This window comes from Papilio xuthus, unplaced genomic scaffold (genome assembly GCF_000836235.2).
Source record: "Papilio xuthus unplaced genomic scaffold, Pxut_1.1 DF827135.1, whole genome shotgun sequence".
NCBI classification, from domain to species: Eukaryota; Metazoa; Arthropoda; class Insecta; order Lepidoptera; family Papilionidae; genus Papilio; species Papilio xuthus.
The window spans coordinates 63,008-66,209 of NW_013531514.1; positions in this window are offsets into that span (position 1 = coordinate 63,008).

The window sequence follows — 3,202 nt, forward strand, 5'->3', positions numbered from 1 at the left end:
TTTTGTTACCGAACCCGTGTTACATTCAATTCTCTCTTTTTATATATTTTTACTTGTTTCTTATGTAAAAAAAATAAGGATGATTCAGTTCAGAGTAATCAGTAGAGCGATCCGCCCAACGGAAAAATACCCGGTAGTAAGAATTGAATTAATTATTTAATGTACTAATTCAAACTATACGAATATTTAATCACTGTGTATGTCGTGACACTCACATATCAACACTATTGCTGTCAATACTTTTTCAATTAGAGTGAGAGGGATGCCTATATTGCTGTAATACAAGTATCACGACAATAGAGATTCAATATTGCAGATGCATAGTGACGCTAAGCGCGCATTCGGACGAGCATTGTTTACCCCGCGCTAAACGCGTTTAAATATATTTCAAATCCGTTCATAGGCAAAGCTTTTAAAACGTGACACTTTTATCACGTAGAGTTGATTTAACATTGAGCAAAGGAAACGAGTGATTTTAAAACGTTCATCGCTTAACGTCGAGTTTTAACTCGGCGTCAAAAAAACGCCCGTGCAAATGTCGACTAACTCGTACGGACGAGCAAGGCGACAGGTGACAGGTGACAGGCTTGATTGGCCCTCAGAGTGATTGATGTCACCTGTTAATATCTCTCTACATCGGTAAATGCCTTGTTGCCTAGCAACACCATTTACCTACAAACGGCTTGATTCAAATCAAAATCTAAACTTTGTCAATTAACAAATGTTATAAGGGTACGATGTGTAGAAGTGGTTCACAGCTGGGTTCAGTTCGCGCTAATTGCCTACAAAAACATGTGATCCACTTAATTTAAACTTCAAACATTTAATTTGCATGATATAATGAAATCGCTGTAATTTGTATCCCTACTTAATTTCATCGTAAATATTTACCACTCGGGTATCACGGCGCAGCGCCGCGATGTATGTACTTGTCTTACAATTTAAATATTAAAGGGTAGGTAATTACTGCTTCGGGCGGAACGAGTGTGTTACAAAACACCCAACACTTTCACTTATTTACCCTCGGTACGTGTCTAGAGGAGAGTGGGAGCGGGGCGGGGGCGGGGGCGGGGGAATAATTATGTTTAACCGGGCCGCGGGGTGCGCGATGCGGGGTGCGGGGCGCAAGATCTTACACATGTACATACGTTTTGATCGACCACTTGTACCGGGTGTATATTTACCGAGGACAATCCTAAAACTTATACATATGTATATGTATGTATGTATGTATATAACAACGAGCAAAGCACAAGTATCTTGAGTCTCCAGATTCACACATTGACAGAACAGTTAAAGTAATGTTGCTACTGCTTGAAATTTATCTGTCAACAGTATTTCTATCCAACTGGACAACTTTACTGTAAAAATGAAAAAAAATCTTTTTCATAAGCCAGCTGTAACTGTAGCTGTTGTTACTTATGTAAGCTCAAATAAAATATACAAGAACAATATAAATGTTTGAGACGAGTTCGTACAACACTCAGATTCACAGAGGAAATATGTTAACAGAGCATCAAATATTCCTCGACTTGTCAAAGTTTGTAATACACTTGTCCAACGTTACATTTCCTAACTTCATAAGAATTTAAAACAAATTTGGCCAAGTTCAACCAGCGGTGAATACATCTCGATTGTATCTCGATTCTTAAGAAGATTTATGTATTGTTTGCTCCAGTTTCTTATAGATTCTTCTTATTTATAACGCAACTTGAATTGTAACACTGAATGTCAACTCATTTAAACTGTTTTATTTATAAAGTAATTTTAAGTTAATTTACTTTTAACATATGTCATTTGAAACCAGAGACACAACAGTAAGAATTGCTGACTACAAATGTTTATAATATCTTCTAATACTGAGTATGCGATGTGTAAAAAGTTCTCGTCTCTGCCGGTGACACAAGTACTGAATGGCCGGAGATTTGTCGCCTCAAAGTGAATGCGGAATTCATGACAAGATTTGTTCAAACGATACTAAAAGCTCCAAGTATTTCTTGTACTATTGTTTCTTTACTGAAGAAAAATTCATTTTTGATCATTTGAAAGGAATTTAACCGTCTTTCCGTTTAGACTTTAGAAAAAAACAGTATTTATAGTGAGAACCTTTTAAACAATAAATATAGAACTAAATTTAGGAACACTAGAACAGAAATAATATAGGTTATAAAGGACTTCATCTCTCAGGTATCGTTATAAAAATAAGATGGCGAAGGAAACATAAAAAAGGTAATAAAAAAGTTAATTATATTGTAGGACAGCGGCGGTGCGGTCCATTTCCGTAGCAAAGTCGCTGGCCTGAGTGTAAAATGTCTGCGAGTGGTAAATGCGGCAAAATTCCCCGGTGATACATTTCCTGTAAAATTTCACGATCCACTCCGTCCACATTGTCGTACTAATTAAAAGTTACGATACAGACTTTAGTTGTGTGTAAGTCAGGACTTTGTGAAATGTTTTAACTCTCGCAGTCAACGAACCGCATTAAACCTTTTATGCTAATTTAATATGAACAAAGTGAAACAGAGCAGCAAAATTAGATGAGACGCTAATCAACACTCAAACATAAAAAGGTTACATTTACCTAAAAGTATTACGAGTTGTTACGTAACAACATAAAAAATGTAAAAAATCTCACTTTTAGTCATGTATAAAAACTACGACTTGTTAGCATATTGTTCTAATATAGTTTGATATATTGACTTGACATTTCAATGATTACAACAATTAAATTCTTATTCCAAATTATAGCTACAATCTACTTGATAATAATCTCACAAAAACGAGTTTTGTACAAAAAGAAATCAACCAACCAATAAAATACTTTTTTTTTTTATCAACTGTATTAAAAATCTTTCAGAATCAAATACGAAGAAAATACGTAGTTTAAATGCCCAAAGGAAATCAAGTGTATTGCGTTGCAACCGCCGCCGCGCCACCGTGCTGGCCCGCCACGCCGGCCCGCCACTCCGCGCCGCGGTCACCACTCGCGGACTTGTGTTGACACATGGGAGTAGAGAGACGATATTGTTTATCAACATATTTCGATTTGAGGTCGTTATTTATTTATTTGTTTTACTAACTAGTGAAAAGTATTCTAGAAAAATAAAATGACAAAGCTGCGCGTAGCATCTTTCAACCACATCACATCACATAACATCACTAAGTCGGTTCATGGTCAAACATTAGATGATTCATAAATAAT